This window comes from Rutilus rutilus (genome assembly GCF_951802725.1).
Source record: "Rutilus rutilus genome assembly, chromosome: 4".
Classification (NCBI taxonomy): domain Eukaryota; kingdom Metazoa; phylum Chordata; class Actinopteri; order Cypriniformes; family Leuciscidae; genus Rutilus; species Rutilus rutilus.
This window is the reverse complement of record NC_140212.1, coordinates 38,479,747-38,495,746: the sequence shown is the minus strand read 5'-3', so window position 1 is coordinate 38,495,746 and position 16,000 is coordinate 38,479,747. Positions and strand designations below refer to the sequence as shown.

The 16,000-nt window shown below is 45.7% G+C and overlaps 1 long non-coding RNA gene across 1 annotated transcript in view; it reads right to left on the bottom strand.

Moving 5' to 3' along the window:
- Positions 1 to 622: 622 nt before the first annotated feature.
- LOC311289261 overlaps positions 623 to 16,000 on the bottom strand; it is a 153,254-nt gene continuing 137,876 nt past the window's right edge. Inside the window, exon 3 of the long non-coding RNA XR_014627092.1 lies at positions 623 to 667. This is a non-coding gene — a long non-coding RNA (uncharacterized lncRNA). The remainder of the gene's footprint in view (positions 668 to 16,000) is intronic.

Below are 16,000 nucleotides of genomic sequence, written 5' to 3'. Positions count from 1 at the left end.
GACAAGATCGGGACATCCATAACAGTTTAAAACAGTTTTAACAGGCACTGGCCTGGTTGATTAAGCCATGATTATACCTAAAAATCTACCCCAAGGAGGTTTTTGTTCAGCAGTCTTTGGATCAAGCATACTCCTCAATGCTCCATATATTCACAGATTGGTCAAAGGATCCTCAGGACATTCGGCTGCAGCTGTATATTCAGAGATTACAAGTCAGCATTCAGAAAAGGACAACCAATTATGCATCTGTTTTTACAACAGAGCTGATAGCAGTTTTGTTATCTGTTCAATGGGTGGAGATAGTTACGCCAATAAGACTCTCTGTTAGCTTTAAATAGTTTATGAAGTGGGCAGTCAACAAGAAGACAAGAATTAATATATGAAATACCTATAAATCTGCTTAGAATACAGAATATGGGTTTAATCCTGAGGTTCATAAGGGTACCTGCACATGTGAGAGTACAAGGTGGCCAAACAGTCAATGCAACAAATGAACGTTGAAGTACAAAGTCCACTGAGTAAAGCAGAAATAAAAGGAAGAATTAAAGAACGCATGTATAAAAAGTGGCAAGTCGGGCGGCCCGAGTTCGAGTCCCGGCTCGCTGACCTTTCCCAATCCCATCCCCCGTCTATCTCCCACCTCGTTTCCTGTCATCTCTCTACTGTCCTGTCACAATAAAAAAAATAATTATTTAAAATATAAAAAGTGGCAAGAACTGTGGGACAGGTGTTGCATAGTTAATTAGTCTAATAATCTGATGTTTAGTTAAATAATATGTTTGTTACATTAATAAGATAGAATGAGCGCGGTTACTTTAAGGGTTGGGGGTACGGGAAGTGACGTGAGTGTTATGAAAGTTTTTGGGACTGTTCGGGAGATGTGAGACGTTCGAGAGTTCAATAAAAGATAACTAAAGAAAACTCCAGTACGAGTCGTATTTACAGACATAACAACAGGGAAATAAAGGGCGGCACCTCTACAATATCCAAAAACAAGTTGGTAAAGGGAGAGTATGCTTCAATAGTAGGAACGAAGATATAATTATTACAAAACTCTGAATAGGACATTCTGGTAATAATAATTCATGGTTCACAATAGGAAAACATTAAACTGGATTATGTAGTGAAGCTGAGACCATTGAACATGTACTTCTACATTGTGCATTATTTATGGAGGATAGAGAGGAGTTGATTAAGAAATTGAAAGATATGAGTTTAATCAATTTCAATCTGTCAAATATATTAAAGGGGTCATGACATGGTTTTTTCTTTTCTTTTATTGTGTTCCCTTAGGTGCAATTATAGTATTGCTATAGTTTTTTGGACAAAAAACGTTTAAAATTTAGTGATTTATGACCTTTTCCCACCCTGTTTCTCATGCTCTGATTCAAACAGTCTGTTTTGGGGGTGTTTCCCCTTTAAGAGTTCAGTGTTAACACCCACTGTTATGATTGGATAACGTCAGTGCCTATGCATCAATTGTTAACGCCCCCTTGTCAAAACGTGCGGATTTTGCGGAGCTGTGTTTACCGTTACCATAGTATCGGGTGATGCGTGTGAGGCGATGGCGATTGCAATGATGTTTGAGTCGGAATCAGAGGAAATGAACCATCAACACAACTAAGAATGCATCAGCCCGTCCACATAGAAAGTGTGAAACTATTTTGTCAGTTTAACAGCCTACATTTTTTAATAGCCTACGGGGCATGAACATGACCAACAAGGTCATAAAACCAGGGCCGGATTAACCATTAGGGCAACTGGGCACTTGCCCAGGGGCCCATGACATCTAGGGGGCCCTGACAGGTAGGAAATACACATAAATTTAATAAAGTTATCAAACTCTTTACAGTTTTCACTGCATAAACTGCATCTATGCGACTTTCCTCCCTCCCCGCTGAACGCCAGCGATTACTCATTCGTGAAATGCACTCCCGCTGGTTGAGCGCGGTAAAGTTCGTTTCAGGTTCGATATTAGCCGGACATTTGTTCTATATAGGGTCGGTAGTCTAACAAAGATATCAATAGCAAGATTAGTTTTAACATTATGTGACCATTGCATATCGACATGATGAAAATATTCATTCAAAATCATTCATGCTGCATAATTATACCTGAGAATGCTTTGACGCGTTTCCACAGCGCACGATGCTTAAGGGAACGTCTGCCAATTCCACCAACTGCGGTAAACGTAGTCTATAATTTGTATTATTTAAAATTACTTTTTACATTTAAAAACAGATGTTTTCAAATCCCAAAGCTTGCAGAAGGTTCCTAATGGCAATACTGACTTAGGCTACAGCTTTCCTGGTAGCCTTGAGTAAATTAACATGTCTAAGAAAATGATTCATAAAACGTATAAATATCAGTTGAGCCTATGTTTATTTTCGTCACTGACACAGACGAAAATGAAAAGACTATCAGTCAAAGTTCAGCTTTAGGAGAGGTAGAAATAGGCCAGGATAAGAAGACTGAGAGAATAAGAAATATGAAGATGAGGAGAGAGCAGGTATTGACAAATAGTCTAATGACAAGGTTTTAAAGCTAGCCTATTTCTTATAATTTTTTGGCCTTCAAAAGTCCTAAATTGCACATATGTAGGTCAGAGAAATCCAAATTTTCTCGGGGGAGCATGCCCCCGAACCCCCCTAACTACGGGGGGCCTTGAGTCTTGTTGCCCAGGGCACAGGAAATTGTTAATCCGGCCCTGCATAAAACAATAAGTAGGCTAAAAAACACAGTGATTATTCATAATGAATTAAACTGCAATTAACATTTTAAAAAAGTTTTAAGTTACATTACTTACAGTTTGCGTCGTCGTTGTGTAGCCCAGAATAGTCCACACGGCCTTATCTTGTACAAAAGTTTTCTGGCAAAGCCAGCATCAAACTGCGATTGTTCTCAACAGTCACTCATCCTTGAAATGTGGAGAACACACGCTTAAATTAACACTGCCTTGACTGGGACGTCCGCGAAAAATAAACTGCATCCATCTTCCCCTGACGTCTGGATCTTTCAGCAGCGTATATTATTCAAACATGTTGTTTGTCCACAGCCAGGAACAGAACATCTGCGTGTCGTGACATCGCAATCTTCTTGTAAATAGACCCACTCCTGCACGTCGACTGAACACATGTGAAGCGCGTGACAGATGCGGTGATGAAATGAGGTAGTTATCTTGCGCTTGAAGCGTAGTTGTCTTCGCTGGAGGCGGTCATATGCAAACGACTGCTACGTCACTTCGTACCGTGACGTCACTTCGTACCGTGACGTCACTTCATACCATGGATCCAGAACGAGCTGTATTTAAAGCTTGATCAAATAAATGCTTCGTTTATAATGGGGAGGACGTCTTAAGCTATGAAACTTGCAGGACGTTTGAATGGTACAAAGACCTCTTATATACCAAAAGATCAAGGCAAATCTGGTTTCTCATGTCATGACCAGAGGCGGACAGAGTACACAGCTTCATTACTTGAGTAAAAGTACAGATACCCCTTGCTAAATTTTACTCAAGTACAAGTAAAAGTACTACAGTCAGATGTCTACTTAAGTAAAAGTACTGAAGTACTGAAAGTACTTGTTTTTAAAAGTACTTGAGTATCAAGAGTAGGCTGTCCCAATCAGTGGCGCCTGCACAATCCAATCACGTTTGAGAGGGAAACAACAAATTGAGGGTTTCCGAGATTTTTCTTTTTTCCTTTTTTTTTTTTTTATTTTTATTAGAAGTAACGGGTACTCACGGTTATGGATAGAAATGTAGTGGAGTAAAGAGTACAATATTTGCCTCTCAAATGTACTTGAGTAAAGTCATGAGTACTCCCCAAAAATGATACTCGAGTAAAGTACAGATCCCTCAAAATTGTACTTAAGTACTGTACTCAAGTAAATGTACTCCGTTACTGTCCGGCTCTGCATGTGTGCTTCTGTAACAAATTATACAACAGAAATAAACTTATCAAAGTATACATACATATATGTATATGAGAGAATATATGTATATAAGAGAGAAGGCAGAACTCGCTTTGTGTTTATTTTTCTTTATTTGGCAAAAAGCACAACACTTTGTTTTTATTGTGAGTATACACAAAAATAATACACATTTAACAGAATCGATTGATGTATGAAACTTGTTTGTAATATCAAAGTCAACAGAGCAAAATGAATCTCTTTTGAACTGATAAAAAAAAAAGCGAGCTGGTATCGCCGGCTATACCGCCGACCCCAGGGGGTTAAATACTCGCCCTCATGTCGCCCTGAACCCGTGAGACTTTCGCTCGTCTTCACAACACAAATGAAGATATTTCAGAAAACTCAAATTTCATCAAAAAGATCTTCATTTGTGTTCTGAAGATGAATAAAAGTCTTACAGGTTTGGAACAACATAGGCCTGGTTGTGTTTAGATCCCGAATGATCCAGACCAACCAGCGTGCCCTATTACTGTGACGTCATCAGCGCTGAGGTGGATTTCACAAATATACGCAAGGTCATGAGTTAAGCGCATTATGTCAGTGCTTGGAGAATTGTAAATGCACAGTTTGTTGAATGAATTTATTAACTTGATATTCAGGGAATGCTTTTCCACATTTGTGTCGCGGAGGCCTAACGTACATTACTAAGTTAATGTGTGTTTCTTATAGCAACTAAAATGTACTTTTACTTTAGTGATTTTAACTTTTAATTTTGTGATTTTAATGCTTTAAAGAAATTGCATTCTCAATGAGAACACCATGGAGATAGACTGCATTTGCTGCACGGGTCAGGCCTAAAAAAAAAAAAGTTTGGTTCCGGTTGGATGTCAGTTGAGGTCATGAGGTAGGGATTTTTTTTTTTTTTTTTTTTTGTGGCAACAAGAGATAGGTAGGACATTTTTATAATATTTTTACTTTATATTATACTTTGTAACATGTTTCAACAATGCATTTCTAACATTTGTGTTTACAATTCTCAAATTCTCAAAATTTACTTTACACAGACTTTAACAAAACTAGAAGTAATACAATTTTAATCGACTGATTTTTACCATCCCATTCCCACTGTGGGAAAGATTAATCAGCCCAAAATATTATATTTTTAGACAATTATCGAAATAGTTTTATCTGTGTCCTGTACTTTCTAGTTATGACATTTGAAATTCATACTTTTTTTTTATAGATGGCGTACCATAAAAAATGGAGACGGCAAAATGCAGAATTGCTTGCAATGGCACTTTCTAGTAGTGACTCGGAGGATCATTCTTTTGTTTCTGCCCGGGCTGGTGTTTGTGCAACCATCAATTCTGAGAACCTTCTGAGAGAAGATTGTGCAGGAAGTACTGCTGACAGTAATCTTGAGAATCTTGATCTGGATGACCAGCAGTACAGCAGTGAAAGTGATGACACTGAAACAGGCTCCTCTTCAGATGAAATCAGTGACTTAAGGAGTGATTTGGCGAAATGGGCAGTTCGGAACAAAACAACACGGACATCTGTAGATGAGCTCCTTTCTGTGTTGAGAAAACACGGACATCGGCTGCCTAAGGATGCCAGAACACTTTTGGGGACGCCTCGCCATGTAGATGTACAGAATTTGTGTGGTGGTCAATATATGTATTTCGGTCTTGAGTCTGGGCTTCTGAAAATATGTTTCACAGTACCCAGAGAAAATCGTGTCGAGAGAAAATCATGTCCTTCTCAATTTTAACATTGATGGTTTGCTGTTGTTCAAATCATCTAATGTCCAGATTTGGCCAATTCTGTGTAGTGTGAAGAGGTTTCAGCCATTTGTTGTTGCCTTGTTTTGTGGAAATGGAAAACCCAATTCGGTGAGGGATTTCATGTCGGAATTTCTTGAAGAGCTCACTAGGCTTCAGCATGATGGAATTTCATTCAAAGGTGAAACCTTAAATGTCAAGGTCAATGCTTTCATCTGTGATGCTCCAGCGAGAGCTTTTTTAAAGTGCATAAAGGGGTACAATAGTTGCGAGCGATGCACTATTGAAGGAAATTACGTGAGCCACAGGTTGGTCTACAATTACCAACCACAAGAGAAGATTTTGTCGAGAACAGAAGAAGAATTCAGTAGTTTGCCCTACCCTTTCCACCAGAATGGACTCTCACCCCTTGTAGATGCAGGCTTGTCATGCATACAATCTTTTGTCTTGGATTACATGCATCTGGTCTGTCTAGGGGTGGTAAGACGCTTACTCGTCTTCTTGAAACAGGGTCCCAGATACCCCTTTTCCACCAACAAGAACCAGGTGGTGGTTCGGAGCTAGAGCTACTGCCGGTTCGGAGTTGGTTCGACTGACGAGCCTCCAAAGAACCGGTTTGCTTTTCCACAGGCTAAAAGAGCCAACGCAGAGCCAGGTCTTACGTCACAGCTACGTCTCATCTTTCTCAGCAACGTTAGCGCGACGGCGCCAAACACAAACACATCATCAACAATGGCGCACGTTGCTTTGCTATTGATGTTCATGGCTTTGCGGACCTACATCGGCATCCAAACACGGCGGATCCAACGTGTTCGCGCGGCTCGCCATTATTTGTACAGACGGAGATTACAAGCGAGAGTAACGGCATGTACATAACATTTATTTTTAACAATAAGATGCCGACTTTAGCCTTAGATTTATATTTTAGATCGCGTCCATCGTGTTTAGCTGCTGTTAGCTCGATTAGCTGCTATTTGAAAATGGCGGTCACAAGTTTCTCTTCAGTCTTGTTGGCCCCGGTAACCCCGCCCCCAGCCTCTGACGCAAGCGGTTCTTTCTTGGCTCCGTTCTAGACCCTGCAATGATTTGGTGCTACTTAAGAACCAGTTTTACTGGTTCGGAGCTGGTGCTTTGGCGGTGGAAACCAGCACCAGCTCTGCCTTGGTGGAAAATGGGTAAGAGAGTGCAAAATTTCGCAGACAGACAGCCACGTTCTCTTGCTTCTCTTGAAAGATGGAAAGCAACCAAATTCCGGCAATTCTTACTCTATACTGGACCTGTTGTTCTTCGTGATGTGTTGCCTGACAGCTTCTACCACCACTTTCTAACACTGACCGTTGCCATGTCCATACTGTTGGACGCTGATGATGACACGAGGAAAGCCATATCGCATGTCAGTGAACTACGGTTCTTGTGTAGTAAATACCGCTCCATCTGAAAGCAGGTGATGGCGATTTACTACTAATCAAGGAACCGGCTTTACTGACGAAATGCGCATAACAATGTCATGCGATATATTGCCCAACCCTACTTTCAGGTTCATTCATTAATAACATGAGTGTGAAAAAAAAACATTGCTTGAAAGTTGCTTAGTGGAGGAGCAGATATTTACAATAGGGATGTAATTTGACAGTGTTATGTAATTTATGTAAAATAAGTTTTCGCAATCGCCTGTCCCGTGTCCCACCAGCCTATTGGCCCTTTTCCATTGTGTGGTACAACTCTGCTCGGCATGGCTCGGTTTGTGTTTCCACTGAAGTTAAGTACCACTTTAGAGTTGGCGGGAGAATATATGTAGTTCTCTTACGAGAGGTTCTCTCGTATTGCGTAAGCTAGCTTACGCTGCGGGAAAGTCTCCTTTCTCGAGATACTGAAGCCAAAAATTATCCTTAATTTTTTTAAAACTTGTCAACGCAGTGCGGCAGCCTGCAGACCTAGGGCAAGCGAATCGCGTGACGTCACGTCCAATGAGCGCGCTTGGCGCGCTTAGTGCGTCACAGCCCGTCATTAGGGGTGTGGCTTAGCGTATATAAGCAAGGAACAGAGGCTGCTTCGCTGATTTCTGTCTCTTCAGCGAAGCTCTTCGCATCGCTGATCTCCGAGGAAGCCGCCGTCGAATCCAGCGACCAGCACGCCGAGGATTTCAGTCTGAGGACGCCGGCCGCTCGCCGCCTTCAGCCTTCCCTGCCTGCTGCGCCATCCAGCATATATATCCTTTTTCTGCTCTGTGTTGTGTGTTTGTGTGTCCGCCGCGACACACTTGCATCTAAAAGAGCGCGAGGCGTTGTTTCAAATGCCTCGCACATCCTGCGGCTCGTGCAGAGCCGCGCTCAGCGACGGAGACCGCCACGTGTGTGCGCTCTCTGCCTGGGCTTCGACCACGCTGTTCGCGCTCTCTCCGTGGGCGGCTGCGAACAGTGTGAGGAGTTACCGATGTCGACCCTACGGGCTCGACTCGCTAAATTTGAAGAAACTCCACCTTCTCCGGCCACTTCTTCCGGGCCACGTAAGAAGAAACGTCGCTCCCAAAGGCCGCCGGAACTGGACGCTACAGCTGAGTGCTCGCCGGAACCTCTCCCGCGAGCCTCGCTCTCTCCTTCCCCCCCACCCTTCACCGACGCGCAGCGGCCGGCCCCTGCCCGCACTGCCGTCGCCCTGGGGGATGATGCAGATGATGCCGCTGACAGCTGCTCTCTGCTCGCGTCTGATAGCGAGGAGTGGTCGGGCTCTCACCGCTCCGCCCCCTCGACTTTGGAGTCTTCTCGAACCCGCGCTAGTGTTGACGCAGAGCTTCTCCGCCTCCTCACTTTAGCGGTCGAGAGAATGGGACTGGATTGGTCCCCACCTAAGGAGCCGGAGCCCAATCGCCTTGACGGGTTTTTTCTGCCTAGCCGCCGCCCTGCGCCTGCCTCTAGGTCAGCACCCTTCCTGCCTGAGCTCCACGCCGAGCTCTCTAAATCCTGGAACGCTCCGTTCTCCACCAGACTCCGCTCGCCAGTCTCCTCGGCTCTCTCCCAGGTGGACGGAGCCGCCGAGAACGGCTATAACGGCATCCCCGCCGTTGAGGATGCTGTGGCAACGCACCTTTGCCCGCCGTCTGCTAGATGGCGCTCAAAGTCTGCCCTGCCGTCTAAAGCCTGCAGGACCACCTCAGCTCTCGCCGGCCGCGCTTTCGCCGCCTCCGGCCAGGCTGCTTCCGCCCTGCACTCAATGGCCATTCTTCAGATCCTTCAAGCCGACCTCCTCCGTGAACTGGACGAGAAGGGCTCGGATCAGTCTGCCTTAACCGATCTGCGCAGCGCTACGGATCTCGCGCTACGCGCTACCAAGACCGCTGCTCAAGCCATCAGCAGATCCATGGCCGCGCTCACCGTCATCGACAGACACCTTTGGTTGACGCTCGCGGACATGAGTGAGTCAGAGCGCGCTGTGTTTCTGAACGCACCACTCTCGCCCACCGGCCTCTTTGGCCCTGCGGTCAGCGGAATTGTGGATCGGTTCTCTGAAGTACAGAAGGCGTCGCAGGCGATGGACCTCTTCCTGCCCCGCCGTTCGAGCCCAGCCACAGGCCGCCCTCAAACTCAGCCTCCTGTGCGCAGCTCTAACCAGCGCTCTTCCAGGCCCCCCAGCGCTTCGCAGCGACGCCAGGGCAATCGCCCCAGGTCGCGCTCGACCAGCCGTCACAGACCGCCGCCCCCACGGGGCCCGCGGCCCAAAATCGCGTTGAAGCCCGAGCCCGCGAAGTCCTCCTAGCATCCGTAAGGAGGAAAAGATGGTTGAGTCCCGCTACGGCCGGACCGCCATCAAAACGCACAGCTCTGTCAGTCCCCTATGTTCAGGCTACTGCAGCAGCACACACCGCAGCCAACGAGCCAGTATTAACACTCGCTCGCCTGCACACAAACGCCGTTTTCACGGCGACCCAGATAAATCTCAAAAAGAGTATAAGTGCTTTAAGTGTAGAAAATGTGCCCACACCCATGTGCTCACTGCTTCACACAAGTACAATCCCCATGGTAACGTGCCCAGAGCGCTCTCTCATAAAGCGGCCTCACACCGCTCGAGTACTAAATGTAGTAAATGTGCCCACACTTCCGTGCTCACAACTACTCGCTGCTCGCTCTGTCACTCAGTTACCTCAAATTGCTACGGCTCAAGCCGCAGGGGTATTATGTGTAGAAAAAGTGCCCACTCCCGTGTGCTCACTGCCTCACACAGACCAGGTTCCCATGGCAACGCGTCCAGAGCGCTATCTCTTAAAGCGGAAACTTTCCGCTCGAGCATCAAGTGTAGGAAATGTGCCCACAGCCTTGTGCTCACACCTGCCCACTGCCCGCTCTGCCAGACAGGTTGCAAACCTCATAAAGCCCCCAAACACTGGCCGTGTCATAAGTGCAAATCCCGTGCCAGCTCACGAGCACGCGCACCCACTTTCAGACACCATAATCCCCACGCCGCTCTCGCGCCTGGGTTATTTGACAGCAGTTCACGCTCCATCGTCCGAGATCGAGCTACTAAATTCTGCACAGTCGGCCAGCCCTGTTCTTCTGCCCTCGTGTCCGAGCATCGGCGGCGCGTGCGCCGCCCCGTCTTCTCTGATACAGGTTCCCCATCCCGTGCAACGCGGCGATCTGAACCCAGAGACCATTCGACCCCTAGCTATGCATGCAAAAGCATGGGAGGCTATTCAGGGCGCGTCAGAATGGGTGCTCAACACCATAAGACACGGTTATTCGCTCCAATTTGCTCGTCGCCCTCCGCGCTTTCTAGCGCAGACGGAAACGAAAGTGAGTTTGGAAACAGCACATCTGCTTCAAGCAGAAATAACAAAGCTGCTGCGAAAAGGGGCCATAGAACAGGTTCATCCTTCCCTGAGCGAGTCAGGCTTTTACAGCCGTTACTTCCTCGTTCTCAAGAAGGACGGAGCATTAAGACTAGAGCCCTGCATTTCAGCCCGAGCCCGACGGGCCCCGACTTTTTTACGCCCCTAGGGCCGGGCTTTGGGCCAATTTTCACGTCATAGTTCACATGCGGGCCGGGCCTCGGGCCTTTTTTGGGTTATCCTTCTTTTTATATTTTTAGACATTAATTAAAAAAATATGAGAAGTTGACGTCGACGATAGAAGAACAAACATAGAAAGACATTTAATAACCTCATAACTTTCATAATCTTATAAATACACTGACATATGATTGACATGACAGTCTCACGCACGCAAGCACGCGCACACACAGAAGGTTTCCCGTCAGCGCAACCAACGATTCACCTCACTTGCAAATAATGGAGAATATTAATAGAAAAATCGCAGAGTGATAGAAGAGAGGACTGGGTTAAAATCTCCCACTGTGGATGCTATTCTTTTTCTCCACGATGCACTGTAAGAAACTGTTCTAACTTTTCGTTTGATTGGACTTTATTTTCGTTTAACTGTTGGAAACTAGGCTACTGATGTTTTTCGTTTTTCGTTTGATTGGACTTTATTTTCGTTTAACTGTTGGAAACTACTGGAAAAAAGAATGGCCATGTTCTGTGGTGCATTTTTGAGGTAAGATAACCTGCAAGTTTGTTTTTTATTTTTTTTATTTAATTTGCTCTATTGCTCATTTCGTTTGCGAGCGCTGTTGCGAGCAGCCTGAGCCTGCCTCAGTATTTTAAAAAAAAATTACTCACTGTGGTTTAATAAATAAACATTAAACTAACTGTCTGTGATATGCTTGAAGTGTTTTATATCTATGGATTTTATTGTAGCCAAGTAAAGTATTAGCGTTGATTTGAGAGGCTAAATTGATCAAACATGTTTTACTCGCTGTTGGCTCGGCTGCTTTGGTCGTAATTTTTAGCGCAATTTTCCACCGGACAAAATTGCGATTGTTAACTCATGATTTCTGTTCTGTCTGTGCGCACCAATCTTGCACTTCTATCTACTCCTCAACCAGACCCCCTAGAGACTTCGGGTTTTCGGCATTATGTTAAGGAAGGTCTAATCTTGGGAACGCACAAAAAAAATCCAGGAAAAGATTTACTATCTCTTGTTGTCCCATGACGTCAGAAAATTGCGCTAAAACACTCACTGAGTTATTACTTTTTTTTTTTTTTTAATGCTCCAAACATTTGTCTAAATTAACTTAATAAAGAAATGAAAAGAAAAGAAACCTAACTAACAAAACGGACATATTTTAATGGCTGCAAATAGGGCAGGCTGCCGCTGTAAAAAAAAAAAAAAAAAAAACGGGCTCGGGTCGGACTCGGGCTGATAATTCTGATGAGCTGTCGGACACGGGTCGGGCTAGGGCCTGAGCGTCTCGGGCCAGGGCCGGGCTCGGGCCTAGATTTGAGGCCCGTGCAGGGCTCTAATTAAGACCTATTTTAGATCTGAGACATCTGAACAAGGCTCTCATGAGACGGCCGTTCAGGATGATTACAACCAGACAGATCCTCGCGCAAATTCGCCCAGGAGACTGGTTTATTTCTCTCGATCTGAAAGACGCGTATTTCCAGATCCAGATAACTCCCCGTCACAGGCAATTTTTGAGATTCGCCTTCGACGGTCGAGCTTATCAATACACAGTCCTGCCGTTCGGCCTGTCTTTAGCACCCCGTACATTTACGAAATGCATGGACACGGCTCTCGCTCCCCTGAGGAGTCAGGGAATGCGAATTCTGAACTATTTGGACGATTGGCTCGTTCTAGCGCAGTCAGAGACAGAACTTGTGTCTCACAGAACAGCGCTACCCGACCACCTGGAGGGTCTGGGTCTAGCGGTCAACTGGACCAAGAGCTCGCTCTCGCCCCGGCAGTCGATTTCCTTTCTCGGAATAGAACTAGACTCGGTGGCGATGACGGCCAGATTGTCGGAGCAGCGCGCGCGCCGCATCCAGCGCCTCGCTGCATCCTTCAAAGAAGGCAACCGGGTTCCCCTGAAGGCATTTCAGCGCATTCTGGGGCATATGGCCTCAGCTGCAGCAGTGCTTCAGCTGGGTTTACTGCGCATGCGCCCGCTTCAACGCTGGCTGAGAACGCGCGTATCCCATCGAGCCTGGGCGACCGGCGGCTCGCTAATCAGAGTGACTCAGGTCTGTGTCTCAGCCCTGCAGCCCTGGCTAGCAGCCGAATGGTATCACACAGGAGTGAATATGGGAGTGGTTTCACACCAGAAAGTTGTCTCAACAGACGCGTCCAACCTAGGTTGGGGAGCGCTCTTCGAAGGCAGACCGGTCTTTGGCCACTGGTCAGACCAGGAGAATCTCCTACACATAAACTGTCTAGAGATGCTCGCGGTCGAGAAAGCGCTCATGCACTTCCTCCCTTCCCTCCATGGTCACCATGTTCTAGTCCGCACGGACAACACTTCAGTAGTGGCCTATGTGAACCGCCAGGGCGGTGTCAGATCAAAGCAACTCTGCGCCCTGACGGAACGCCTCCTCGTATCGGCTCAGCACTCTCTGCGCTCTCTGAGAGCATCGCATGTGCCTGGCCATCTGAACGAGGGCCCCGACAGACTGTCCAGGGACAACGTTCCCCCTGGGGAGTGGTCTCTACACCCCCAAACAGTCCAGTCGCTGTGGCGCCGCTTTGGCAGAGCGAAAGTCGACCTCTTTGCGTCAAAAGACAACGCACACTGCCCAGCATTCTTTTCGAAGAGCGAGGACGCGCTGGCCCAGCCTTGGCCCAGCGGCCCGCTATATGCGTTTCCACCAGTCTCTCTGCTGCCTCAGGTCATCGAGAAAGTCAGGAAAGCGCGCCACACAGTGCTCCTCATAGCCCCGTTCTGGGAGAACCAAGCTTGGTTCCCGGAACTCATACAATTGGCAGACTCAGCCCCTTGGCCGATTCCGGTGCGGAGAGACCTTCTCTCTCAAGCCCGCGGCTCGATTTGGCATCCCCACCCAGAGCACTGGTCTCTGCATGCGTGGAGCCTCAACAATTACATGCTGATCTACCAGAATGGGTGATGAACACGATCATACAATCTAGAGCCCCCTCCACGAGGCGGCTCTACACGTCTAAATGGTCTGTGTTTAACAAATGGTGCACTACCAGAGGGCTCAATCCACAGACATGTGGGGTCTCGCAAGTATTGTGCTTCCTTCAAGAGCTACTGGACGCGGGCAGGTCCCCCTCCACGCTCAAAGTCTATGTCGCGGCCATTTCAGCGCTCTCTGTCTGCTTCGCGTTCCCTGGGCTCCCCATGGGATTCATTCAGGATGCTGGGCGCGCGCACGGCGTTGACAAAGGTGTTCCCGCAGCGTAAGCTAGCTTACGCAATACGAGAGAACCTCTCGTAAGAGAACGTACTCGGTTACTAACGTAACCTCTGTTCCCTCTCTAGAGAGAACAGAGGTTACGTTAGTAACCGAGTACGTTTTTGTTGTGCTGCCTCCACTGCCGTGACATCACCGCAAACACCAAACCACAGTAAAAACCTTTTCACTCTGCATCACCTCATCAGGCTCTCGCTGGATCTGCTCCGGCTAACAGTGAAAGGGATTTTTGTACTTCCTCAACTGTTAGGTGCGTTTGTTCAAACAAAAGTTGTTTGTTGTCCTTCGCTGGCTGTGCTGATTTAAATCTAGTGAGTCTGGTGTTTTGTGTCGCAAGTTCAATAGTGACAAGTCTCATCGGCCAATCATTGATGAGCAAGGTTTACAAGTCACGTTTTGGTAACAGTACGGTTCGCTTGGAACCTCAGCTGAGGTGGTACTAAAAAAAATACCAGGTACTAAACTGAGTGGAAAACCCCCCAAAAGCAAGCCGTGCTGTCCCATGCAGTGGAAAATTGACATTTTTTGCAACAAAAAAAAACACATTGTGAAACTGTGTCCTGTTCTAATTAATCATGCTGTTATCCCGGATTGTTTTTATGTTTTTGTGTTGTACAGTAGAAGACCAGAACAATGTGGGCCAGAGCTGTTTGGAGGGAAGGTAATGCTGAAATGGAGGACGTTATACCATCCTGTTGGGTGAAGAATGGTTTTGTGTTATGGCCTGAGTAAGGAGAAAAAAAAGCCATCAAAACCTTAAAACAACCTGAAGATGGATGGATGACATTTCCTCTCTTAAAAGTTACATTTCAGTCAGGTATGTAATCTTGTGTGTGTCAATGCCTGGTGAATGTGCAATGGCAGAGGCTAAAAGAACTACTAAATGGAATTGATTTTAATGAAAGTGTATACCGATTCTAGGGACTAAAATCGGTATATCGGCTGATATTCTTTGTGTATATTACAGTACCAGTCATAAGTTTGGACACACTTCCCATTCATGGGGCTGTATATAGAATACAGAATATGCATAAACGGAATATATAGACATTTTTAGCAATGATAATTTAAATGTGGTAATCAAGTACTTACAATGATGTGACAAAAATATGCAATGGAGATAGGATATTAATTTGACAATAATCTTTATATATAATGTTCTAGTGAAAATTTTTCAGTTCCTCATACACTGAATCTGTGACCCTAAAACAGTGATGCGCACCAAACCGTTATCCCCCAATATAAAATTTTCATTAAAAGTTACGTTCTGCAAATTGCACACCTGTGATCAGAATACATCTGGTTTTCTTTTTCTTTTTTTAATTCCTGTGCATAATAATGGCTTTCAGATAACCGAAAGGATTGTGACAACTATGATTTAACAACCTCTGCTGAACTGAGTTGCCCAGAGGAAGAGAGGACTTCTGAGAAGAGGCAGGCAAAAAAAAAAGAGCTACCCTGACTATGAAATGGGTAGGTAGTTTACTATTAGCCTTTATTGTGCTGTCATGTTGAAGTAACTAGGCAGCATTATCATTTTATCAAAACTTTAAGGGCCGTTCACATATCATGTCTCTTGTGCGCTCAAGTTTGTTATTTCAAATGTAGATGCGCTCATTTTTTAAATTTGAATTGCATGATTATTATTGCAGGTGATTTCCCTGATGGTGAAGTACTTTTTGAACTCCATTATTGAGCCGAGTTTTGACTGAAAATAGTCTACTGTTGATGACTGCAAGACAGATGGATTCTGGGTCAGGCTTGAACTCAGACTCGTGTGAGTGGAGCGAAATTAGAGCGGGAAATAGGGCGACGCTCCGTCCTTTTAAAAATGCCGCTCTGTCCAAGATCCGCCCGCTCACGCTCCTCGCTCACTCCCGCTCCACTCTGCTCACATACTCTGCCATACATATAGTAAAATATATTAAAAAAAAAGTTAATGGCACATAGCTAGGAACCTGCTGTCAGTTTTTACAAACAAGCAGAGATTGTGGCAGCCATTTGAGGAAACTTCATCATTGCTGCTCCATCTCTGAATGTGAAA